General features: G+C 42.0%; 1 protein-coding gene and 1 long non-coding RNA gene across 5 annotated transcripts in view; one reads left to right on the top strand and one right to left on the bottom strand.

The window, feature by feature from the left end:
• LOC138250200 (uncharacterized) overlaps window positions 1-13,697 on the bottom strand; it is a 114,985-nt gene extending 101,288 nt beyond the window's left edge. The window contains exon 1 of the long non-coding RNA XR_011194905.1: window positions 13,583-13,697. This is a non-coding gene — a long non-coding RNA (uncharacterized lncRNA). The remainder of the gene's footprint in view (window positions 1-13,582) is intronic.
• Window positions 1-27,583, top strand: part of DMD (dystrophin) — a 6,960,831-nt gene that overhangs the window by 113,159 nt on the left and 6,820,089 nt on the right. The window lies entirely within an intron of this gene.

Raw genomic sequence — 27,583 nt, 5'->3', positions numbered from 1 at the left:
CTGCGATATATATGGAAGAACATATATTTGAAGAGATAAAGAGTTCTCTTTTGCATATTTGCAAATTAATTTGTGAAATTTTATGAGACTCCCAAAAGAATCACAGCATTTACTAAAATAACAATTCACGGGGGTATTTCCGGAATATACACCTTTTCAACTGAGGTACATATTCTATTAACAAAATGCCATAAGCCTAAGAGACATCAGAAACTGCAGTTCAGTAAATGAAACTCTTCAGGGTCAATATGATACACCCAAAGGATGATGAACTAGTCTTCACAGCTTCATGTTCAAAGGTGAGCAGAGAAGCCAATACCTTGGGAATATAATTAGGCTACCACTTTAACATGCCTAAGAAGTAACTAAAGTGGAAAAGAGGCAGACATGTTCAGCTAGTAATTATATATATATATTACCTACTGGCAGTCACCAGCAGATAGTTATAGTTAGAACCATGTTTCCATAAAAAAAAGTGTTTTTTGACTTGCCTGTCTCTTTGGCACCACTTGACAAATCTTCACAAAATGTTCCCAAAACCAAAGTGTTCATGTGATTCTTGTTGGGTACGGGAGGTTTTCAGGGTGATCTGTCAAGCAGGGGCTGTGAAGAGGGTGGGGAGGAGGGAGGATAAACAAAACATGGATTTCTCATGTTAATTCCCATAGGAGTTTTGAACATGACTACAGCCTGAACCCCTGGATGGAATTACAACAAATGTGGAATCAAGGTAGCTTTTGTTACGCAGATTGTTAGGAAATCCAAATTTGTATATCTTTGGTTGCTACAATTTTGTGAATAATAACAAGTTCGTGCAGAGCTCTGATTGGCTGCCAACACTTCAACCAGGAAGCCAGCCAGCCAGCTTTGACAGCTCCCACCAGTCAGGGCAAACACTTCACTTTCTGCAAGTGAGAGCTGTCAAACAGTGATGTTTTCCCTGCACACAAGTATGCATGCAGGGAAACAGATGAAAACATTGCTCCCACAGGATGCGGGGAGCCAGGTAGGATTTCGAGGGCCATGAGGCTCCCCCTGCGAACCTGTCACTCTCTCTCTCTCTCTTCTATCTCTTAAAGGGAGATTGTTACGGCAATGGCCTCTCCATAAAATGACTTCAAAGAGCCAGAGTAGCAAGATGTTTGTTAAGAATGGTATGGTTACGTTTGGGTGCTGGGTGAACAGAGTCACTTCTGGCCTAATGGTCAGGGTCATGTGCTGTCACTCAGTAGGCTGAAGGTTCAAATCCTAGTATCACTTGGCAGTGTGTCTGTTTATTTTCCAGTGATTTGACTGTTAAACATTCCTAGTGAAGTAACATTGAAGTCTTTCTCTCCTCAATGCTAAGTCATGGCTAAGTCTGGACACTGCATAGTAAGGAATTAGCTCTGGCCTAGTGGTTAATGTCTCAGATATGCACACTGAAGGTTAAGTGTTCCAGTCTAGGTTAAGACAGTGTTTTTTTCCTACTTTAATTTCTTTTCAACTAAAGATATTTAAGTTACATACTGAAAGGTAAGCTCACTCTTTTTAATTGACAAAAACATTTTTCTTTTCAATTTTTCCAGAAATATATTTTTCCAAGTACATAATTCAAAGGCTAAATCGCTCTCTCACTTTCTTGCTTTCTATCAGGGTTGGGTGGTTAGGGGGGTTGGCCGCAGAGACTGGCCACAGGCCAAAATCCATGCGTGGCACAAGGCTGGGTGATATAGGGGTTGGCCACAGGGCTTGGCTGCAGGCCCGGACCTGCGACCAACCGCTGCGCACGGTCTTTGGCGGTGGTTGAAATAACTTCTAAATTAAAAATACCGTAGAAATTAACTTAAAAAACCAAAGGTTGCAGGGACGTTATAGTTAGGCTCACATTTTAAAAATACAAAAACGCCCACCCTCACAATGCACTGATTTTGGGGAGAAAAAAAATAACTTTCCAGACAGCAGTTCAAGTGAGCATCATATTTTCTTGGAAATTTTCGTGAAGATTCGTCAAGCGGTGCCTAAGTTAGCAGCAAAACAAAAACCGCTCTTTCTATAGAAACGTGGTCCTAACTATAACTACCTAGAGGCAACCGCCACTAGGTAATATATACATACATATATATTCCCAAACATTGCACTGCTCATGTCCATTGCTAAAAATACAGCAGGTCTCACTAGGGCAGCGACTCCCAAATTCTCCTCCAAAACGCTTTTCCTTTAGCGCTCACCTATATCCCGGTGTCGACAATGAAACAAAACAGCAGAGACCACTTCTCCTCAAACCCCAAACTTCACTTTTATTTTTCAATGGTGCTGATTATTATATTAGCAAAATGCATGCCCCAGTGGCCTTCATCCTGATTGCCAAAAAAGGCTGGCACAGAGTAAACTGAATAGTGTATGTGTTTGACTATATCTGCTCTGTAATTAAATGTAACTCTGCTCTGTAATTATACTGTTACGTTCTAATATTTAGGCTCAAATCACAGGTTGATGGCCGGAGCACAGCTTTAAATACCCACTGAAACTGGAAAGACATAGTGCTGTTAACTGGTTTTGATTTCCATTGATCTCTCCAAGTCAAACTTGAAAATATCACCTTAAGGAAAAAAAGTGTTTCCTCCTCAAATTGGCCATGGCAATGTGAAAATGTATGTGAATGACATGGCCCCTCCTATCCAAAATGCAGTGAACTTACAAAGATAGGTCCTTCCTGCATTGCCCAATTCTAAAGAATATAAGATGACAATCAGCAAACAAAAAATAAATAAAAAAGCTGGAAGAATTGTTGGTAAAGTCACTCTAGTTGCTCGAACAGCTGAAGTTATAAACCAAAAACCCCAACATTTTATTTTGTTTTTTTTCACGTTCTCCATTGAGCATCTTAGAAATGCTTCCTTGCACAAAGTAGCTCAATGGTCACTGCATCGCATCATGATATGTATTTCATATGATCATTTTTTTTCCTATAGATTTAAGAAAGTCATTTTCGAAAACTGGCAGCAGGGACGTTTTACATCTGTAAACATGCACTGATAACGCTTCCATTTGGATTTAAAGCCTTAAATGTAGTACAAGAAATCTTACCACTCAAATTTATCACGTTTTTCAATCATTATATTACGCTGCCATCAGCACAATCTTGAGATAACCTTAGGCACAGCTAAATACTAAGCAGCAGCCATTTTTTCACCGTGCTTGCCATTCTGTTTTGCTTTTCACACATGAACTCCCATTATTTTTTTGATAAACAACAACTCAAAAGCCCTGATGTGCAGGACGTTTTCTTCCTGTGCACAAGGAACATTCTTGTTCTTTCTTATACTGGTTCGTCATGCCTTACATGACAGGCACAGGTAAAGAAAATCAGTGGCAATTGCCTGGCCCTAAAGAGGGCAGGATCAGAACCAGTGGATACCGGCTAACCTTTGGCTGATGGTCTGTCAGGTAAATGTTAGAACTGGCTATGGCTATGCCATTGGACAACCAGTAGTTCAGAGTAGGGAAAGATGGGGTGGAGAAACCATGAGGTGCGGAACTATGGGTTCTTCCACAAATTTAGTCTTCTTAACTCCACAACTCCCTTACCCTGACTTTATATATGTTTGTCAAGTTACGGAGATGTGGATTTAGCAATAGTAAATCTATATTTGCTTATAGTGATACAGAACCACATGACATTCTGTGGTTAACAGTATTGTAAATAACTTTTTAAACCTCAATGTCGTTGAAACACACCCACATTTGAAATGTAGTAACACCACGTTCAGTGTTATTAAGCATGCAAATTTTCCGAAAATGGAGGGTATATTGAAATATGTAACTTTTTATAAAGAACAATTGAAATGCCCCTTACTACAGAACAATTCAAATCCTAGTCTTACCACTGAGAATGTTGTCTCAATCTTTTGAAAAGGCATCCCTCCATTCATGTTGTTCAAATTGTTTCCTATTTTCAGTCGTCAAGCGCTGGCAGTCTGCATTCTTTCTATCTTTAAATAAACATTCTAAACTTCTGATTAGGTCATGTACACTTAAGCAGAACTTCCATCAACTGAAATATTTTAACAATATCGATGAAAAAACATTGAGCGACGCAGCAATGTAATGCCAAAAAAGTCAAAAAACAAGCTTGCTTCATGAAGCTATTGTTAATTGTTTACCAGACTTTAGATTAGACAAATTATTTTAACGGAAGTGACAGCACTTTGGGAATTTTAGAATTGTCACCAACTATGTACCAAACACATTTTGAAAAACAACTGAATTAATAATGACATCATGAAGTACCAATCTTTATCTAGCAATATGCATGAGATTTTGGTGCACATTTACTAAAGAAAAGATGAATTTATTATAAAGGAAAAAGCAATTTTGCATAAACGATCCCACTAAGGGGTGAATCTATGACTTGAACTCTTGCTATGTGATAGGTGGCTCTATAATATCGTCTTGAGTGAATACCAAGTACTGTTTTTTGGATGCATGTTTACATTTACCAGTCAGCTTTATGACGATTGATGTCTTTTGTAAGCTTGATTTATTTCCTCATGCCTCTACCGTGCCCATAGTATAGTTGGAGGGAATGGGTGAAGGCGCTTTCGCACTCATCAATGTACCATTTCCACAAAACAATGTTCACATGACTTATTGACTACATGCTCTTCCATTTGTTTATTAAATGTTTTACATTGGCCTACACTTGTTCTATAGCTCGCCTATGGTTCCACTGTGGGAATACAGCGGAATCTCTTTAATTTACATTTTCTTAGTCAGGATTCAACTTCTTTCCTAGGGACCATCAAGTCGGAAATACTCTCACCTTGCAGAGTCCAACATTTAAGATACATTTACACCTTAGGGAAAGTATGTACCTTCAACATGTCGCTACCATTCCGTACCGTATTTTCCCACATACCAATCTGAATGTGCAAGGTTCTCCTTGCTAGGAGTCTCCATTCACAAGACATATTTAGGGTCACTCTTCGCTTCTTGAGAGAGCCTTTCCTTCTTGAAATCTTTCCTGAATGAGAATATTTAGTGTATTAAGCTAGCTTGGGCCTTTGATAAGAGTACAGTCCTGTGTGCCACTATTTATATCACTGGTAAAAGCCTGGTTAGGTTGCAATTTCAGCACCTGTGGTGGTTAATATAACTGCCAGAAAGCCTGAATAAGCACTTCTGAACTTATTGTGGTGAGGTGAACCAGTCACTTCTCGTAGACCCTTGCAGATCTCAGATTTTTGCTACTCCAATCAACTAATCGGTCGTTAATTTGATTTCAATGGTTGTCCTGATCTCAGCATCTCCTGAAGCATACATCTTACTGAGAGTGGCAGAGACCTAGAGTCTGTGTCTTCAGAGTTTTGAGGCTAACTGAATTGTTTAATTCAACCGGAATGCATTCTGGTTGCAAAACATTCACACATACCACTGCAAGTCGTTATTAGGAAGGGACGCCATTAATACGCCCCTTCCTAATACCGAATTGTGAACCCATTTTGCTATTCAGTAATAGGTTACCGAATCACAGAATAGGGTTTGATACATGGAAAAATACTTTTTAGCAGTCGCAAACAGTCTGATTATCTGTTTGAAGCCTCTAAAAACTTTTGTACATCTGGCCCTAAATTTTTGGAGGGAGATTACTTTACAAATAATAGCTGCTATCGGACAAATTTATCTGGGTTCATTGGATGTGAAGACTTCAAGCCATCTTTTACCTGCTGAAAGGACAGTAAAAAAAAAGGCTCAAGACCAAGATTCGCAATTCACTTCTATTGCTCTACAACATTGATTCCTCTTACAAAAGGCCTCAGTCTTCATGCTAAGGTAGATGAAAGAGGTCCCTGTACAAAGAACAAGCAGATACAAGTGTTATGACATTGAACATATCGATTTTCAACAGAACTCCTCTCTTGAGAGCTGCATCAAATTAATGTATTGCACAGGCGAAAGATCTTTATTTTAAAATGTTGAGCCAGTAAAAGGCAATTCAACTGAATTTACAGTAGTATTTCCAAAGTGAAAATGGTCCCTATTTCAGATATTCTGTAACAGCTTTATAATAGTTTTAAGTATTAAATACAAAGGCAGAGGAATTTGTATAATACCTTGGATTATATTATAATTATTTTTAAGCATAAGAGTCTGTGACTGCAAAGCATACATGAATTTATGATTCAATTTTCTAACATAAGCAAATTCACAACTCTCCTAACTTTAATGCTCAATTAATCAGAAAGGAGCTGATTCAAAACGACAAGGACATCATTACAAGTCATAGGGTTACCATTTTCACATAACTACATTTTTCTGTGTTAAAAAATAATCGGATAGATTGTACACAGAAAATGTATGTAAAATATACAGAAGCATGGACTGTTAAGTCAGCTTTGACAAGTTTTAAACTTGCGATGCTGATGAATTTCAGTTTCAAGCATGAACGGTGCAACACAGTCCTGCTGGCATAAAGTCCCTAGAACAAGCAATATTTTACCTCAGCCTCTAATGCACGTTTTATGCCAGAGCTGGAAAGGCGTTATGTGGAATTATAGTATTGCATGAGCTTATTGTATCAGATTCATTGCGGGCTTTTGAAAGTTTATGACACAAGAAATGTTAACTCAGTTCTGTTATCGCACTCCACCTTCAAAATGATCTGTTAACAATAGGTGAATGACTGTGTATGGAAAATTGCTTGTATTTTTTATTACTGTATCCCTGACAAATATTCTCATATCCCACAGCTTCTGTATTTTAAAAATGAATATTATGCCTCCTAAAATAATTAGATTAGCAAGTAACTCACTGATGTCTTGAAAATAAAGAACATACCGGATGCTCCTGTTGGAATATCCGTACAGGAACCAAAACCAATAATCTATTATTTTTACATAATGATCTAAATTAAAAGATGGGAATGACAAGCAAAGCAAGGCTCGCATTTCTATAAAGTAAACTGAAAATACATACTTTAAAAAAATTATTTCTAGGACTACTGCACCGCAAACAATGTTCCGAGAAAATTAGCTGAAAAGGGTAAGATACTGAATAGTAAACCTATATCACTGGTAAACAAAACACATCATGCGCACACAAAAAGCATGGGATTTTACCATCAAAAAATGTTTTGGTTTTTTTTTTTACAAAGAAATTGTAACAGTTTTCGTGAATTTGGTTGTGAGTAAATATAAATGCAGGGATGGGTTTATATGCATGCTATGCGTAGTCTGCCATTAAAGACTAAGAACAATCGTAAACTTGCAATTTTATGGGCACTTAACACCCTGCAATTAGCTTTATTATTATTAGACCAATACAATTCTAATACCATAGCATTTATCGCAAAATTCCATGAACTTCTAGAGTTAGCAGAGACAATGTAGTGAATAATTCAATTAAACAAGAGGTTTTCAGTTGAGAATGTGAATAAAACAGAACAGAACTTGTGCTTGACTTACGGTCACTCCAAAGTTGGACAAGAAGATTTGAAAGAGTCAGAAGATAGTGCTCACTAACATATCTGTTGTAGGATCCCATGGAGTCCCAAACAAATGTATGAATTTCAATCTGTGTCTCTGAAATTAGGCCTGATTTAGAGTTTGGCAGACGGGTTACTCCTTCACAAATGTGATGGATATCCCTTCAGCTGTATTACGATCTCCAGAGGTCTTAATGGGATAGTAACACAGCGGATGGACTATCCATCATATTTGTGACGGAGTAAACCCCTTCCCCAAACTTTAAATCAGGACCTTACCTTTAATAAACTGGAAGAAGTAACTCGCAAAGTGTAACTGAAGCTGTTATGTATCAGGAGCACTGTTCATGTTTGGGCCATGGTGCACCTTTAAATAGGTGCGCCGGGCGCAACCATGAACAGTGCACACAATTACAATGAAAGTGATGCCCCCAAGGCAGCCGCAAACTCGAGGGACGGCGCATTCAGTGAAATATTGACCTGCTGCTTTAATCAGGGCGCAGAGGCAAAGAGATTCCTCATTTGGAGGGGGCCTTGCCTCTATGCAAATGAGGGAATGACCGCTTGAGCTAGTGCTGGCACCAAGCGTGCGTCAGCACTATCACTATTACAGAAAGAACAGCACAAGCTTCTACAGCCCGCCCTGTAATACTCAAGTGCCTTGGGGGCACGCAAGGCGGACGCATACTGGAACACTTTAGAATAATCTCAATCACTTTGTTTGCACTTGTAAAATGGTTTAGGGACAAGTATTTAGGCTCACCTTAATTATTTATTATTTGGAAACTACAAATGCAGTTTTTTTACATGTAAAAATTAAGTGTGTTGTTATTTATGGCCATCCAGAGCCGGGATTTAATAAAGTAGTGTACATAATTAAACATAAATTGCAAACTGACCACATGCTGCACGCTACTGAATTACTAGGTTCTTCACTGAAATTAATAATTAGTCAACATAGAAGTATACATTTAATTTAGTACGTTGAGTGGTTGATTGTGAATAATACCTCATTCAGCATGCTAAACCAATTATATAAGGGGTCTTGGCGGAATTACTATTTAATATATAAACCTAAGACTTTAGCATTTACATGGCACCTCAAGCACATTTAAACATCCCACCTTCAGTTCAAAGAATGTGTTATTCACGTTTTAAATCAGCAATAAAAGGATACGAAGGGCATAAACATTGACTAATTTTATTTATAAAGTGTTAGAGCACATTGATGCCACATAATGAGATGTTTAATCATTAAATTACAAGATCCCAACAGAATGTGCTAAATCTGTGGGGTATGCTAAAACCTCAGAACAAAAATATTGGCATTTGATGCATTCCGAACTATTGCCAGTCCAAAGAAATGAGGCAGTAAGCCTGCTGTAAACGTCCTTTTTGTGAACAATGTAAATAGTGTCCCAAAAATTCTGGAAAAAAGTGATCAGCAGTATCACTAAAAACAATCATACATTATTAAAGAGTGATATAAAGTGATGCTGTAGATTATGCTACTCATTATACTATATATTATTATGTTTTATGAAGTTATATTTTTGAGTGGACCCCTATTGCAGTTGTGCTAATCAAATGTAGGAGAAAGATTCTACTAAGCTTGGTCTTAGGTGGAGCATTCTTAACATCTGTTCCCTTATCTAAATGTGTTATAATGCTGTATTTACTTAACAGTAGTAGCATTACTCCGAGTCTTTTTATCGCCATGATGAGTCACTCAGTGAAGCCCCTGTGCCTCCAATCACAACCCTTCACCAAATATAACGCCACCCCTCTACTTTCTGTTCTGTTCCAAGCCTACACACCACACAGTTGGACTGGCTGAAAAGGTTGGGAAGGAGGGCCTGACTCAGAACGGTGAGAGAAGGACTCAGGATGATGCTATTATCAGTAAGTAAATGCAGCATTACCCCTTCATCCCTCTCCCCAGGATGACTCACTTAGTAAGATGTATTCATCCAAGCCAAAGGGTGGACCAGGACAACTGCACAGAAAATGCACACACAGGGTTAAGTCGTAGACAAAAAACTCAAAAACACAAAAACCAGCATCATAGAACCCTACAAACCGCAGGACCCCGGATCAGCTAAGAATGAGATGCACAGGGAGAAGGAATCGCCCAAGCGGCAGCCTGATATGGTCCATGCAAACAAGCACCCTGCACCTCAGCCATGGAAACAGACATGCACCTAGTAGACCTCCCCTAGAAATTCAGAGGAGAAGACAGACCGAACTGTGCATAAACCAGCCAAAACACAAACAACGTACCAGCTAAAGGCTAGAGATGAAGGTGTACCCCATCTCCCCCCTTCGAAAGGGAACAGAAGTAAAAAAACAAAGCAGAGAAGACCCAGATGCCGTTCCAGGCAGATCAGTACTGCCCTCTGCACATCAGACAAATGAAGAGCCACCTCCAAAGGAGATGGGGGTCAGGATAGTAGACTGGGAGAACACTTCTCGCTGAAGAAGACACTAAGTTGGCCTTTCGGGCACAAATCCTGGACCCAACCGCAGTACAATTCAATTAATGAACACCCTAAAGGAGACAAACCAAACAGAAATCCCAGGTCCTCAGGCGCTGGGCCAAAGTCAGGGCCACCAGAAAAAACACCTCCAAGCAAAAAAGATGTAACCCCACTGAACACAAGAGCACAACAGTGGAGACTAGAAAGCCCACAATACCAACTGCAGATCCCAAGAAGGACACAGCACTTGCGGAACCGAACGTGAAGTGAGAAAATCCCAAAAATATCCAGGAGACTAGACCCCGGGCTGTCACAAGACCACACCAAGAGGAACAGAACACCTTCACAGCCGGCCGAACACCTCAGGCTTCAAAAGTCATCCAATGTCAAGCAGACAAAGACGTCTGTACAAAAGAAGACACCGAAGCTAAGAGACCCAGTAACATCCAACCACCCCTTGCTCTTCCCAAGCTGTCAGCCCGTGGTTTGCCAACAACTGACCCTGGAGACAAGAAATCTGAAAGGGATATAGGACCCAATGGAGCCGCCACTCGAGTCCCACCTCCATCTCCACCAGAAGAGGAGACAGAGAGCACAGAGCCAAGCCGGAGCTACCTGAACAACCAGATTCCCTTCCCCCCCCCCCCAATGACTTGAAACAGCAACTACTGGTTGAAGGAAATGGAGGGAAAGCAAACATCAGGCCCCCTGCCATGGACACAACAGCCTAGTGTGCCACCTTCAACGACAAACAAAAAAGACGACTCTTCAGCCAGATCCACCTTCACAACCAGAGGATTCGCTGGGCTATGAGAACAGAGGAGCCGGCCACAGACGATGCCTTCAATGCAGTAGCCAACAACAGCTAGGAATGTGGCCTGTTGGCCACTAGTACTAGCACATTTGACACACTGGACTCCGCTGGCAAGGTCTCCACCAAAGCCTCAAAATCCTTCACGAAGGACTGAGCTGTCAAGGCCCCCTACCAGGTAACCCTGAGCACCAGATGAAATGCTGTGACAGACATCAGCAGTCCACCATCCACCTTGCGATCCACATGAGCCGAAGCAAAGAACCACTGGTATTTAAGGAGGACCTGCCAATTTAGAAGCAACCGAAAGGAAGGTGGCAACAGCATATCTCCAACTGCCAAAATAAAGGACTGGCTATGCTCAGGCACTTCCCAAGGACTAAAAAGCGTATCCTTGATCATTGGGTTCAAACGCAAAGTGAGCACCGCAGGCTTAGCAAATTGCAGGGGCCTCAGCAGCCCCCTCCACCGGAGGCGGCGCCATGCCCAGAATGTCTCAGAAACGAAGTAGAATGTCTGCCAAATCATCCCTGGAAATTAACATTCCACCAGGGACCACATGATTCTCAGGGATGGAATCAGTGGAAAAGTCAGAATCGGGATCATCACTCAACTGGACCAAAGCACAGCTATCTTCACACTTGGCAGACAAGGCTGCAGTGACTACTGCCTCACTCAGTACCTAGACTGCTACAGTGGACAGGGAAACCAGCACCCCCACCGGGGTATCACAAGTTCCTGCTGACACAACCAGCCAGGAGGCACTCCCCACTTCTGAAATAGGAGAGCATGACCCATGCCACACCACAGTTCTCTTCTTCAGTGTTAACCAACACAGACACCAACAGGAAAATATTTCCCCAAACAAAAAGCCCCACAAGTAGCACCATTGGGTGACCCCCACAGCAACCTGCTGAAACCGCAGATGACTGGGATAAACAGGACAATGGAGACACCCATCCTGAGGACCGAACAGTGCCATGAAGGCACATGATGACACCAGAAGAATGAGCTGCAGGAAGTAAAGCATCAGAGAAGACAGGGACACCACCCATTCGTCGATTTGTGGAGAGCCAACACAGGCTGAAAAGAATGGGAATTCAATCAGAACCTTAGATGGCCCAGAAACATATTTAGCATCCATCAAGGAGCCCAGAGACAACCACCTGAACACGGGGCAGAGGAAGAGATGCCCCTGGGACCAAACAGACAACCAGAGAAGGGTAGAGGGCCAATACCATGTCAAAAATTCCGGGACCCGGCCCCAGACCGAAGGGAAGAACCCTAGCATCGACTTCTTTTGATACTGAAATGCTGGAACCCCACACTGAATCTTAGAAACCACTGGCGCCTGGGGAGAAGAGGAAAGCACAAACATGCATCCAGAAGAACCATCTTTGCCAAGAAGTCTCCTGGCGACACCAGCGGAAGGAACCAACATCGACTACAATACAGTCCCAAGGAAGCCCTGAGATAAAACGCCAACACACCTCCAAGCCTGGGAGCAAGGCCCCAGATACTGGTAGTGCAGGCAGTGAAGCTCAGCTCGACACCAGAGTCACCTCCCGGGAAGACAGAGTGCAAAGCACCAAAGACCAATAGGGTGGACAGGATAGCAGAGCAGGGCATCAGAACCCACTCCAATGCATCCAGGCGACACCATCGGAAGAAGCCGCAGTAAGGGGCGCATTTTGAAAGGCATGGACACCACCGAGTTGAGGTGCCATTGCAGCAACACCAGGCAAAACGTGCTGAACTGCTATCTGAACATTAGAAGACCTCAAAGTCCAGGATACCGGTAGCCAGCAGACAAAAGCATAATAGAAGGGCCTAATAGAAACCCATTACAATGAAAAGGGACAACTGGCCATCAGCGCAAGCAGGCCTAAACCGTTAACCCCCCACCCCCCCCCACTCCTCAGGCTGAGTGCACAAGACCAAAATCACTAGGCCCCAAGTAACACCCAACACAGCAACTAAGGAGGAGGATGTCACCCGGGCAAGTTCCTGCAGGTATGACAAGCAGGATGCGGGCAAAAATATTAGAAAAGCCATCAAACAAGTGTCTAGGACAAAAACTACAGAAACGAAAGCACAGGACTATAAAAGAAATATTAGTTAAGCTCGAGCTGCAACTGAACAAATGTTCCGCAGAACAACGTGAAAAAACAGATGGCATATTCCACCAAATGTGCAAGAAGTCAGGACCGCCAAAATCACCAAGAGAGGACTTGAACTCCCATCCTGAAAGGAACGACGAAAAAAAACACGTATGTGCCTCGTTGGGCCACAGCAACGGGCTGCTTGCTGGGCTTAACTTTTCACACATATTTGTTCCAAAATAGCACCAACTGCACACACTATTAATGGCGCAAACAACCGGGTCCCTTATAGACACTGCTGCATTTGCTAGGGACCTTGGAGCCCGGCAAACCAAGGGCAGGACAGACTCATAATCTTTCAGTAGCGTCCAAGTGCACAGCAGCCCGGGGATACCTAATTCCTGGCCATATCCTGTCGAACCACAATCAGGAACAGCAAGGCAAAAAAGAAACGTTACCAGACCCCCGAGCAAGCCGCTCCCGGCCAGCATGCAACGCCATGCGGATGCTGGACGAAACTGGACAAAAACAGCAAACCGGAGATGCCACTGAGAAGCAACCATTCAACGTGCCGCCAGTAGCTTTGGAGTCTCCGACACCCCAGCAACCAAGACATAACCCACCCCAAGAAGGCCTAAAGCAAGCACAGCAGACCTCCAGCCGGGCGCGCACGAAAAGACAAAGGGAGGAGCTTCATAAACTGCCGCACAGCAGTAAGGCAACTCACTGTAATCTCCGCCGGCACCAAGAATCGTCCTCAATCCGGCAGCACCGCAGGCATGGATGATCCAGGAACTCCAAAATGTCAGTGCGGCTCACAACCCTGTGGGCAACTCGCGGCAGGAAAGGAGCCATCAGCAAGCCATAGGAGCACGTTTTCCACGCCCACCCTGTAGTGATTGTTTCCCAGTTTTGGAAAGAGTTGTGATTGGAGGCACAAGGGCCAAACTGAGTCATCAGCACAGCCAGATGGATGAAGAGGTAATGGTTCTCTGTCGCACGGTACGCTGCTCTAAAAACACTTGTCTAAACCTGTGCAAAATGCTGTTCATACGAGGCCTGGGAAACCTGCTCCAGGAATTACCTAGTGGTGGCAGAAACAAATGAAACCATGTAGAAACGGGTGATTTAGATAAATGCAGAAAAAACATTGTCCTTGAAGGCACAGAGATATACAATGTTCACTGAAGGTAATCTGATTATAAAGTATGTCAAATAAAATGTAATATTTTCTGCCGATGTCATCACATGCACACCGACAATAAAGGGCATTCTACTTAAATATTCCTCTGTGTTAAAGCTCTATTTTTATTTGCTGTATAAAACCAGTGGAAAGAGTGGGTTATCGGATTTGGACGTATTCGGAGCCGCACATATTTTTTAATTATTGTGAGTTCCCTCTACCAGTGAATCTTTTGCCAAATTCTGCCTATGCTTCAAGTCAGAAGGAGAGAAGGAAACCGTGAACACTGCCTTAAACGTGTAGGCAAGGATGGGGATAATTTAAGGATTTTGGAGGTCCTGGGCCAAGCGTATTTTGGGGTCCCTGTTCAGAATAGCTTTGTATTCATTAACAGTTTCAGCTTTCATGCCCTCCTTGGCCAGGCCACTGACGATGCACACGCACAATCGTCCAAAATTATAAATGTGATTACATCTAATATTCAGGAATAGTGCTGGGTGTTTCCAATACTATAACACAGGAGCAGCTCACTTATAGTATTGCATATAATCTCTGTGACCTGCAAGGCCCTGTTTTAATCTAAAAGGAACTTTTTATGGATGTTGCAAGAAACAAACACTGCATTTTCTGCAATATGCCTGTAATAGACTCTCACACATCACCAACAGTAAAAATAAATTACAGGTAGAGGGCATTAAAATAATCTGTTTAAGAATTATTCAAGGTCATCAGGGCAAGACTTCGCAGAACACAGCTAGCTCTATCAGCCCCCCTTCCTTGAAAGTCTGAGCCCCCCACATTACTTATGCCTTAAAACGTATCAGAGCAAGGAGTCGCCCCTCAAAGATGTGTGGTTTTCACTTTGCATCTTTAAAACCTTGCAGGGAAGGTCATGCCCCTTTCAGGCAGTGGGAGGTATTGCTTCCTTTTCAGTCCAGACCAGCTGCGGCCCGTCCTTTGGGGCGGAGGGGCCACACACCCCCACCTGTTGCCTCTCATGAAGAGTGTCTGTCAGTCTGAGCAAAGGTCAACCTGTCAGACACTCTTCTTGTTTGGATCAGGCAGCCAGGAGCGAGACATGCACGATTTGCGCAGACTCCTGGCTGCCTGAGCTGAACTTTTGCTGGGCTGAAGAGGTCACAGCTCCTATGGGCATGACCTCCCCAGCTCAGCAAAGGTGCCTAGGGCCTTCCCCTCGGTGACTAGGGAAGGCGCCACCAATTGACTTCGATCTGGGCGCTTCAGGTTTAAGCCCTGAAGCGCCCAGGGCGAGTGTCAATCAGTGACACCTCATCACAGAGTGGGGAGAGGTCAGAAGTCTCACTGACCCCATCCTACTCTGTGACGAAGTTGGGACTTCTCTCTTTGGCTGACCTAAGGTTAGCCAGAGAGGGAAGGCAGCCGTCCCAACCCTCCTCGGACCTCTGAGCTGAAGGTGTGTGTGTTTTTTTAAATGAATGTTTGGTGCATGCAAGTATGTTTGAATATTGATGAGTGTTGTGAATGGATGTGCGTGCGTGCATCTGTGAATGAATAAGTGTGAGTGTGCTGCCCGCCCGCTCCCCTCCCTCCTAAAATTACTGTCCGCCACTGGTCCAGACAACCAACAGGACACTATGGATTTAAAAATATGTAACATACTTTTCATGCACTGCCAGTGTACTCTAAAATTCAGTTTATTATGTTGGCATTAACCCTCCCAATGTTTGCTACATATCAAGTGGATAGTCCTTCAAATTTACATTTACACCGCAATTTTATATTTACACCACAAACATAAAAAGATAAAATGTCTGCAAATATGTTTACACTGTCGCACATAATCGTCTGCTTATTATAGAAAAGCAGGCTGCTTCACACCAGCATAGGCACACTGCAGCAAACAAGCAAAGAATTTTGGGATTGTACACAATACTCTGTGGGCAGTTTTTCTCCTCTGGAAGATTTTAGTACAAAAGGTATAAAGTACTACTCCCTCCAAAGTGTAACTGGATACATTATAAACAAGTCAGTTCCATTTCATGAGAGTGCAGAAAGCACGCCTTTCAGCACAGGGCTTAACATTAAAAAGTACTATAATAAACAGCCTTTGCACACAAGGCTTTAACAAAAGCACTATGGCACTTCTTGAACTGTGATGGGTTTTCCCACTCCTTAAAAAAAGGCGAAGTTTGGAGAGTCGGGGCTTGGAGTCTCAAGACGATTCAGGAGCCCCAGTTTTGAGGGGTTCCTGAATGTTCATGGGTAAATCCACATGTTGATTTTGGGTTCTCAAGATCTAAGCATTGTCTGCTTTTGTGTCTCAGGCTAAGGCATGATCGAGCCTCTCATGTTATGAGTCATGAGATAGATCAACATGTCCTTGAAGCAAACAAGCGGTATCACCTGAGGCAAAAGAGCTATTAGGCTATTAGAACATTTAATCCACAGAGGAAAGAGAGTGCTAAATTAAAGAAGGGGGACACAGAAAGACAAGCATTGGACTATCGGAGTAGAAGGCTTCTTAGAGCCATTATTAGCCCTGAGCAACTTCATTATTTTAAATGGAGCTCCCAACATTCTAATGTTTGATGCAAAAAAAAATGCTAGCACTCATTTAGTTAAGGTACCATATTTGTCATTTTACAATTGGAGGATCTTAAAAGACAGTGATGCAATTGCTAATGATGCTAGCAAAAGAATTAATAAGATAGTTTAGCCAATGACGCCGCAAGCTGTGTGCAGTTTATTCATTTGGAACATTTTCTAATATGGCAAGGTATTGTTGTGTACAACTGAATGCATGTGAAGCTAGAGTGCCATGCCTTTTCTTTGGGTCTTGAGGCAGTCAGAAGTTAAAAGAGAGAATCCTCTGTTGGCTGCCATTCACCTCTAATGTTTAAGGCCACAGATACTAATGTACACCAAATGGTTAATTGTGTTACTGCCTTAGACATTTGACTCTGCAGTTGTTTGCTATGTCATCAGCAAAAATATGATGTGACAGAAACGGTCTACTTTAAATGGCATTGCAAAAATATCACACTATTGTATATAGATTTGCTGTTTACTTCAAAGTGGCAATATTTTTTCAACCTATTTTTGGGCACCATATTTCTGTAAGACAACATTTGGTCACAATATTATAGTACATTACTGACTCTCCTGGAGTAGCAATGCTAAAAATGTTAAGGCTTAATCTGGGGTGTGGTAGCTGGGGATACAAACTCAGATACAGCACAACTCATTAAATAATATTCAATGTATTCACTGCTATAAGTTCAAAGATACCAAGATTTTCACTTGGAATTGCAGAAAGGAAGCATAATATTTCAACCTGATAGGATGTCAATAACAATACAGAGCAAAAAGATGAAATTCCTGCAACCAGACACCCTTGCAAATTTTCTAAGACAACTCCGCCCTGATGATATGGGTATCACAATATTGGGAAAACACAATGGTGGAAGATATTCACATGCTAAAGGATCAATGTTACCATAACCTGTGAAAAACAGCAATAAGAATCAAGCTTTACAGGTGATACTAGCAGAAAAAAGTCCATATTCTAAATTAAAACATAACAAACAGCATTGTGCGATAGTGGCTTGGAGTTATGTCATAAATACTGACAGATGAGGAAGAACTTGGCTAATAAAAAGATGTTTTCTTTACTGCAAATTGAAAATCTATAGTTATATCTGAAGCCCAGAGTGGCCAAGGACTACACCTTTTTGATGAACCTTGCAATTCTGAAGTGCCTATTCACTTTATAATTTTTGCTACAAGGCCTACTTGAAGGAATTGAAAATTCATGATCATTCTAGACAAAGATAATTGCCTACAATAGCTAAAGTTTTAAAAGAAGTGATCAGAGATGAGAGCATTACACTTTCATGTCAGTGGTTGACACCCGTAAGCTAACATGCAACTATTAAATATTTCAGTTGAGCATTTGACACTTAGACTTTCATTACAGGTTGCTTTTTATTTTAGGTTGGGAAGATAAAGCAGTTTCCATTACCATAAAAATTAAAAAAAGAGGCACTATTATGGGAATATGTCCCAGAACCAGGGATGTGGAATTCCTATCGCCTGACACATATTGTTTGGGGTCAAGGGCAACAAGTGTTTATGTTTACTTTGTCCTTGGAACAAGTAGGTCCAACCCCCTGCAGCACAAACCCTTTGGCTTCCAGTTTACAAAGAAGGGACTGTCTGTAGTTGAGTTAATATGTGTGTCTGTAAGTTAATGGTGTTCAAACTTGTATTTATGGTTTATTATTGAAAACCCTTTATTATTAGGGTGAACGCTGTAAATAAACGTTTTAAGGCTGCACTGCACTACTGACAGTGGTTCCAGTAAAAAAAAAAGTGTACACACATTTGAAAAGTTTAACAATATGAAGCTAAGTATAATTCTCCCAGAATGCTCTCTGATTAGATGCAAATGTTTGCAGAAGCTTGTAAGCGAGAGCGATGATTCTTTGCTTTAAAAATAAAATGTTCAGAAAAAAGAATGCAAGTAGGAAAAAATGTTTCACAACTTAGAAATTAGGTGCTATTTCTTTGAAGCGTCATTTAGTTAAATGTGTTGATGCATGCTAGTATTTCCAAAAAATATTCCTAATGGAAAATCAGTGTAACCATTTTCAACAAGATTATGGGAAGCATTAAAATAAATAAGCACTGGCAAAGCCAACTGATCTGACATTTGTTGAGAGTCATTTGGTTTCGTCAATGCATGCCGTGTTTTGGCATTACTTTTGTAACACTTTATTTTTGTGGGAGCTGCAAGGCCCTCACCATTGTAACGAACACTGGCAAAGAGCAAAAAAAGCTTTTAGGTCTCTGTTAGACTTTTCTTGGTGTAGCCCCCCCCTAACTTTTTGCCTCTGTTTCCCAGGTTGTTGATGTGTACTGGACTCTGTTTTTGCTGTTTTTGTTGCTCTGGGCACTTTACCACTGCTATCCAGTGCTAAAGTGCAAGTGCTCCTGTATAAAATGTGTATGTAATTGGCTTTCCATGATTGGCATATTTGATTTACTGGTAAGTCTCTAGTACAGTGCACTAGAGGTGCCCAGGGCCTGTAAGTCAAATGCTACTACTGGGCCTGCAGCACTTGTTGTGCCACCCACATTAGTAGCCCTGTAAACATGTCTCAGACTTGCCACTGCAGTGTCTGTGTGTGTAGATTTTAACTGCCAATTAGACTTGGCAAGTGTGCGCACTTGCCAGGCCTAAACCTTCCCTTTTTTTACATGTAAGACACCCCTAAGGTAGACTCTAGGTAGCACCATGGGCAGGGTGCAGTGTATGTTTAAGGTAGGACATACACTAATGTGTTGTATATGTCCTGACAGTGAAATACTGCCAAATTTGTTTTTCACTGTTGCAAGGCCTATCTCTCTCATAGGTTAACATGGGGGGGGGCTGCCTTTAAAAATGATTAAAGCGTAGATTCCCTTTGGGAGCAGATAGACATGTGGAGTTTGGGGTCTCTGAGCTCACAATTTAAAAATACATCTTTTAGTAAAGTTGGTTTTAAGATTGTGTGTTTGAAAATGCCACTTTTAGAAAGTGGGCATTTTCTTGCTTAAACCATTCTGTGACTCTGCCTGTTTGTGGATTCCCTGTCTGGGTCAGTTTGACAGTTGGGCTGTTTGCACCTCTCTCTAGACAGGGACACAGAGGGAGCTGGGGTGTAGCCTGCATATCCTGATGAGCCATCTGTGCTAGGAGGGAGGGGAGGAGTGGTCACTCACACCTGAAAGGGCTGGGCCTTCCCTCACACAATGTAGTCTCCAGTCCCCTGGTGTGTGTCTGGGACCTGGCCTGGGCAAGGCAGGATTTCACAAATAAGAGAGACTGTCCTTTGAAGTAAGTCTACTTCGAAGGCCAAAATGGGTATAAGAATGGCACCCAAAACCACAGACTTTAGCTCACTTCTGGACATCAAGAGGAACCTCTCCTTGGAGAAGAGCTGAGGAGAAGTGCTGCCCTGTCTGAGACTGTGCTATGTGGAGCTATCCTGTAGTTGCTGCTTCTGCCTGTGCAAGGGGACAAAGACTGGGCTTTGTGTGCCTTCCTGCTTGTGAAGAAATGTCCAAGAGCTTGTCCTGAGCTTGCCTTCTGTTGTTGAAGTCTCCGGGCCATCAAAGTCGTCTCCTGCCAGAACCTGGACTCTCTGCTGAGACTTCTGCCCTGCCAAGTGGTGCCCTATCCAGATCCTGGGGCCTTGGAAAGTGAATCTAGCAGACCAAGACTGGAACTCCATGCACAGACTGCCATGCAGGGAAAATATCGCTGCACCTTCCGAGACGCAGCTGAAAAACGACGCGCCGCCAGCTTCACAGCAGAAATCACTGCAACACCATTGCGGTTGGAACATCGACCCACGTAGCTGGAAGAACGATGCGCAACACCCGCTGGCGGAGGCTGATAACCTCACAACCCACATTGTGCGGTTTTGCTGATACTGTGCGGCAGAATTTTCAATGCAAACCTTGCTGGGTGCAGAAAAACTATGCTACGCCTGCCCGGACGCGAGTGCTGCCCAGATTGACGCATCGCTCCCCTGGGGGGAGGAAAAACAACGCACACTGACCCGACCAGAGAAGGAGAAATGACGCACTGTCTCACTTGCAGGTGAGAAATCGACGCACCACTTACCTTTTCGACGCACACTCACCTGTGCTTGTTATTTTGACGCTACCCAGGTACTTTTCAATGCTAACAGTGTTTTTACTGTTTTCTCAAGGATTTAAGAAGACTCTTTTGCTTTTAAAATTAATAACTTGACTTGTGTATGTTGGATTTTTGTCGTTTTGGTCTTGTTTTGTTTAGATACATATTTCCTATTTTTCTAAACCTGTGTTGTGTCATTTGGTAGTGTTTTAACTGAGTTACTGTGTGTGTTGGTACAAATACTTTACACCCAGACTCCAAATTTAAACCTGCCTGCTTGTGCCAAGCTACCAAGGGGGTGAACGGGGGTTAACTGAGGTTGATTCTTTTTTTACCCTGACTAGAGTAAGGGTCCTTGCTTGAACAGGGGGGTAACCTTACTGCAAACCAAAGACCACATTTCTAACAGTCTCAAAAACACATATTGCCACCAGTGGTGTAACAAAGGCCCCGCAGCCCTTGCAGTGCGGGGGACCCCTCTATTGGCCCCCTCAGCACAGCACCTGCCCTGAGGGAGTCTGGAGAAGGGAGCCCCTCCATGTTCTTTGCAGAGAGGCCCCCTCCAGTTTCGTTATGCCACTGGTTGCCACAGTAGTTCCTTGCATTGAACAAAACTACTTTGTGTGCCAAAATGCTCCTTGTGGAACAGCAGAATGCGATCACTCACAATAAAGGCAGCCAATATATAGAGAGATAAATAGAATTTTAATAAAAACAAAATGTCTTGGTCAACGCCAGACCTAATTAGGGACCCAATTCTTAAAAAAGTCACAAAAGTGCAGTGAATTAATGGCTTTCATGAATTCACGAGAACTTACAGAAGTAGACCAGGAAATCGTACTCCCAGAAAATATTTGTGAACTGTAGTTTAGCACGAGCAAATATGCATGTGTAGATTTGCTGATGTGAAAATCTATTGTGCGTTTACAAGTTCACGTTGACTCCAACCACTTTTTTCCCAATCCTGGAAAGACATCTACTCCTGCAATTGTCAGGAGTAAATTTCTAACCTTTCTCAGTTTATAGAAAAGATTAGAGAATAGCTAGTGAACATCCTTAAAACATGCAAGGTAGTAGTTTTGCAGACTCAAAGGCACTCCAGCCCTGGAACTATTCCTTACTGCTTTCTCCAGCCCCAATACATAGATCTGCAGAAAGGTAGCACAACAAGGAAATTGCTATAGTAAGGACTGAACTTGCAAGTATTCAAGCTCTACTATAGAATTAGCCTCGGCATGATGGCTATTATCAGAGCTCTAATGTAATGAGAGTGCTGCCATAATGTGTTGCCGCACTACATGACACCAAAGGGACAAGTAGATTTTTTTACAGGACAAGTAGATTTAAGAAGCAACCTGTCCCATGGACAAGTAGATATTTTATTAAATTCTACACCCCTGCGGAACTACAGAGTCCCTGATAATTCCCCATTTCTTAGTAGACTCTCAGAGTCTAACTCAAATGGGACTGATTTCCTCCACCCCCAAACAAATGAGTACCCCTGATATCAGTAACTTGAAATGTGTGGAAATGCTAGCCCATTTTCAAGGCCACTCGTGATGACCACCTTAATGTGTAGGGATGTTTGAAACAATTAATTATTCTACACTCACAAGCCTTTGATACAAGCTGAAACCTGGATGAGCCTTCCTCAATGTATTAAGTTATTTTACAATTAACAACAAAAACTGCTTCTACCATTCTATATCGGGTAAGAGTATGAGTAGCTGTTACTTCATCATTGATGCCTACCTTTCAATGGCAGACTTAAAAAACATCATGTTAAATGCAAAACTGTCTTCCAGCACCCAAAATCTCTCAAATTCATATGCAATCATTATCTAGGAAAGCCCCCTTCCACCAGAGGAAGCTAGCTTACTAAAAGGTGACTGGGTGGGCGAAATCTATCACTCTTTGCAGCGAAAGAGAAAATGTGTAATGAATAATATTAAGACTGCAGTGTTTCCAAAACCTACTGGGGTGGGGATAACAGAATGGCCCCAACAAGAATAAATGTAGGAGGCATGAATGTCATACTTGGCCTCAACATACTATTCATTAAAAGGCAAGATTTATGTTACAAGTAATACAGCCTTGATGAAAGTGGGGAAATCGTGATTAATTGTAGAAGACTGGGACAAAAGAGTGGTTGCAATGAATATTACTACAAAAATGCCCTCAAACAGACTATTGACCTCCATAGTCATTCTTGTAGAGCAAAGGTATCCCATTTGTGGAAATCTGGCAGACTGTAGTCCTTGAAGTTGTAATATCCTTGGAGTTAGGTAGTATGTGATAGTATTGAAGAATTGTGGGGTAGAGAAAGTGGTCCAGGTGGTGGGGGACTAGGGCAATAGTCTGGTGCAAGATAGGAAGTCCTCAGATCAATATGGTGGTTGCTCTAAGCAGGTTTCTCTGACACCCTCTAGTAAGAACAAACATTGTCAGCACTTTCCTTAAAGGTCAATAGCTGTCACTCAGCATCTACTCAGCTTTAAGAGGTTGACTCCAGTGACTGTGTATTTCGTTTTTTGTGTACCAGCTGTAGCAGTCCTTCTCTTAAAAGCAGCCCTACTGAGCTTATCAAGAGGTTCATGTTAAGGATGGGGAAGGCGAATCTATTTTCCCTAGTTACTTACCTCATTATAGACCTATTTGCCATCAACTTTCAGCCATTCCTTGATACATAAATTTTGTTGCCTGAGTAGCCAGTAATATTTGCAAGCATCAAGTTTCCATTTTTAGGTAAAATATTTAAAAACAATCTTAGAAACCACCAATGTCATAGCAAATCCATCATAGACTATGATGCGAGCAAGGAAATAAATGGGCCTCCACACTTGTTTCATAGCAACAGGCAGACTTGTAGGGGACTCTTGGGCTCATCCAGCCACTGGGTCCCAGTGTCATGACTTGCTGCACTATAGCTAGTTCCACCACTGAATACAACGTGTGCATGAATCATGATGTGAATGCTATACCAGTCTACCTCTCTTCTTAACCTGCTTCCACCGAAGTATTTCATTACGTCTCTCTAATGTGCAACAAGAAAAAGATTCATACGTTCAGATTATTCCTGAAAGTCTACTTCTTCACCTTGAACTTTTATATAGGTGCAAAAACTCTGGACTATAGAAGTGGACAGAAACTCACAGGAGCCTGTCTAGATTGCTAGATAAATTCAAAATTGTAAATTGAGGATTCTGGTTACAAACATTGAGCAGAGTGCTATTTGGTGGGATCTTTTTTTTTTTTTAAATCACGCGTGTAACTTTGTTTCACAAGCCAATGCCACTTGCCTTTGGGTGTGCAGAATCATAGATTATTGTCTGACAAAATACAAGTGGCTATACTGTGGCCGAGTATTGCACCGAAAAGATATTACTGTAATTTCTACCCTTAATCCTCGCTCTTCAGAATAGCACATAACAAGAAATGTGTTTTAACACATTTGTGTACCATTGAGATATAAACACTATTATTTTGTTAAACTAATAGTCTTTTCTTATTAAAGTTAATCTTGACTTGCTAATCATACGTTCCACTGGAATAAAGTTTTATGTGAAGAAAACAGTTTGTCTTGATGCCTAATAGCAGGGATAGGCATCACTCAAGGAGACTGTGATTGGTTTATAATGGGACCTCCCTCTGTTGTCCTTGCCAGAATCGTATTAAACAAATAAACTTCAGAGCAGGGAATGATGAAGCACGTTTTACTGTGGATTTATTATCAGTGAATAAGGTGACTTTCATTTTGTAATGAGTGCTTCTCTGGAATTAAATTACACATTATCAATAATAAGTAAAATACAATTGAAAATCTCTGTGCAGAGCTAAACTTTCAGGTAAATTGCACATGTTGATTTGATGTCTCACTCCAACCTGTGGTAATGAGTGGAAGAACACATATGTTTCTGTTTTTCCAATATGATTCAATTGCATATAGGTTTTGTTCTATATTTAAAGTGTGCTTCTATCATTTGATTTTAAGCCTTTTCAGTATTTTAACCACAATGAAGTATGCAGCCTCATTCACTATACTTCGAATTCAATGTGTTTGAATTATTAATGTGTATGCTAAAACTGTAATCTGGAGGGGCAGTCAGTAGGATGTCATGCTCTTCGATGTCTAAAGCAATATATACATTAGATTGCTTCCTTTAACCAGCTGGGTTTCAAAATCCATGTTCAAAATGGTAAAACTGCATACTCTGGCTACTTACTCTATAGACGAAGGAAAACAATTTCCTTCAAGCTAAATACGTGGACACTAGCCTCCTTCTGGAAGGTTAACTGTTGATGTTGGGACAGGCTAACTATTGATGGTGAGGTTTCTATTCTATTTCTTCTTGTTAGCAATGGGGTTCCTGGTTGGCTAGGGTAGGCACCTAAGCGAGGCAGGGACCACCACTCTAGTCAGGGCAAGGGAGCTACACACTCAAGATAACCCCTGTTCACCCCCTTGGTAGCTTGGCACGAGCAGTCAGGCTTATCCTAGAGGCAATGTGTAAAGTATTTACACAACACACAAAACACACATGACACAATAAATACACCACAAAGGAAACACAACAACACCTTATATAAAAAGAACCTGTATTGCATAAAACATAGTTAGACCAAACACAACATGTATCAGTAATACTCTGCTACACAAACATTTGTCAGAACATCACACAGGTTGCTAGTTTTCTGCGCAAGCAAGCAGTAGTCAGATACACATATAGATTACTGGTATTCTGCAACACAAGCAGTAGTCAGTTTGTCATTGTCACCAAAAATGCACATGTCAGAATAAACATATTATCAGAAATGCTAAGACATTATCATGAATGTACATAAGATGAAACATTCCCACCTGGCACATGCCAGCCCCCAAAAATGCATAAAACATTACAAAGGTAACTTTACTGTGCATACAATTCAGCCCCTAAAACAGCATTCTGTGCTCCTGTCTACAGAAAGCACAACATACATATAACTTGGAACATGGATAAGCAGCAAGTAATAAAAATGGCAGTTGAATCACCCGTACCACCCACACCTGGAATCAGTACATGAATTCCACGCACCTGCGCTGATAATACATGCTCGGTGGTAAGAGATCCTCCAGGCTTGGATACCGGGCCATCTACACATATATATCCAGGATTACGGTAAAACGGCGCTGGTGGACCCGAAACCTCCAATGAAGTTTCCTCCCCGTCCTGCAGGCCACTGGTGAGTGCTCTAACGGTATGCTTCTTTTGTGGGGCACCCTTCGCTGTGATGGGGAGATCTTTCCCTACCTCCTCACAGAGAAAACAACAAGGCCACTGGGGCCACAGCAGTCTTTTGTGTAAGAGGCGAGTTTGGCAGCTGGGTACCGGGTGCCAAAAGAATCATCCTGTAATCCTTCGAAGGCCACCCAGTTACAGTCAAACTACGGCCCCTTTGAGCCGGGAGGGTAGTTGGCACTTCCCGGGGTGAGTCCCTGCACTCAATGTTGCACAGCAGCTGCCCGCATCTACGCAGTGCAGTTGCTTCTTCCAGTGCCTTGGTTGTGGATGCTGGGTGGTCTCGTTGGACCGGATGTGATGTCCTCCTGGTCTCCGTGGGTTCCAGTATCAGCAGGTGGAGCCTTCCCTCCACAGAGCGCATCTCTACTCCTCATCCCCTGCCAGCATACCGCAGATTAGGGGGGAGCAATTTGGAAAACAGCTAAAGAGATTAATTTTTCATCAACCTTCAATTAGCTCATCATTATATCCTCTACCTTATTCCATATTGTAAAAGTGTATTATCATAAACATTCTAGTGCTCTCTCTAGTACAATTCAAACAGATTGTTCATCCAGTGAACCGAGCTGCTGCTTGGTGTGTACTGTGTTCAACTGAGCAAAAATAAATAAATAAAATTGCATCATCCTTATTGGAAACCATTTCTTTTAGAGTGCTTTATTAGGTTGAATCTACCAGACAGCACAGGTGTCTAATTCAGAAAGACATGTTGTGTGCTTACCAAGAATATGAACAGTTGGCTTTCCAGTTACTATAATTTGCCTGTTTCTTATTCATGTTCCAGCTTGTCAATCTTGTGTTTGTTTCTTCAATGGAGCATACCATCTATTTTGATTGGCTGATTTCTATGCTTCTATTGCTTGCTTTTTGGTTAAGCACTTCATGAGAATGAATGTATTTTACAGCTATCTTCCTTGTGTACTTCTATCTCTTTGCATTCCGTGTTGCTCTCCGTTGCCTGTGTGCTTCCACCCAACCCGCTCGATTTTTTTGGTCACTCTTATGTCTTACCACCATTGCTTTCTCGTCTGAGTGGTTCTTCTTGCCCATACCACATTGCTATCTTGCCTGTTGATTCTCTGCTTTTCTCCCTGCTATCTGTGTTGCTTGTGCCCCCCTCCGTGTTGCTTACACCTACCCACATACTCCTTCTCTGTGAATTGTCACTTCTCTTCACCAGCCCTCACATTGCTTCCCCACCTGTGCCCTCTCTGTTGCTCATTCAGTACACACACCCTCTGTGTTACTCCCCTCCTCCCATCCCCTCCATGTTGCTCTCCCACCTGTGCTTCAGAAATATTTTTTGGAACATTTTTTAAAAACATTTATTTGCCAATAACACAGACAATGTTCTTAATTGCCATATGGGTTGACATCATTTGTGACATATCAGATAGTCCTACCTTTGCTGTCAACAGCACTTTATATGCTAACATTTTTGAACCCCCACTTAGAATGATAAAAGCAAAACTAAACAACACAGAATGCAAATTGCTTTGGGAGAAACACCAAGACTGGCACATATGCCCTGGAGTTAATGGCCAAGCAGTAGGTATTCCGAGCACCTCCAAAGTGTAGACATGCATGATATTGGTCAGT

Source organism: Pleurodeles waltl, chromosome 8 (assembly GCF_031143425.1).
Source record: "Pleurodeles waltl isolate 20211129_DDA chromosome 8, aPleWal1.hap1.20221129, whole genome shotgun sequence".
Taxonomy (NCBI): domain Eukaryota; kingdom Metazoa; phylum Chordata; class Amphibia; order Caudata; family Salamandridae; genus Pleurodeles; species Pleurodeles waltl.
This window is presented reverse-complemented; position numbering and strand designations above follow the sequence as displayed.